Source organism: Oncorhynchus clarkii, unplaced genomic scaffold, assembly GCF_045791955.1.
Source record: "Oncorhynchus clarkii lewisi isolate Uvic-CL-2024 unplaced genomic scaffold, UVic_Ocla_1.0 unplaced_contig_12585_pilon_pilon, whole genome shotgun sequence".
Classification (NCBI taxonomy): domain Eukaryota; kingdom Metazoa; phylum Chordata; class Actinopteri; order Salmoniformes; family Salmonidae; genus Oncorhynchus; species Oncorhynchus clarkii.
Window position 1 is genome coordinate 17,033 of NW_027258240.1, and position 468 is coordinate 17,500.

Consider the following 468-nt stretch of genomic DNA (forward strand, 5'->3'; position numbering starts at 1 on the left):
CTGGTCTACAACTAAACTACTGGACAAGGGTCTAGTCAGGAACCTCCCTGTTCTACAACTAAACTACTGGCAAAGGGTCTGGTCAGGAACCTCCCTGCCTGGTCTACAACTAAACTTACTGGACAAGGGTCTGGTCAGGAACCCACCTGGTCTACAACTAAACTACTGGACAAGGGTCTGGTGGGGAACCTGCCTGGTCTACAACTAAACTACTGGACAAGGTTCTGGTCAGGAACCTGCCTGGTCTACAACTAAACTACTGGACAAGGGTCTGGTCAGGAACCTGCCTGGTCTACAACTAAACTACTGGACAAGGGTCAGGAACCTGCCTGGTCTACAACTAAACTACTGGACAAGGGTCTGGTCAGGAACCTCCCTGCCTGGTCTACAACTAAACTACTGGACAAGGGTCTGGTCAGGAACCTGTCTGGTCTACAGGCAGGGAGGTTCCTGACCAGACCCTTGTCC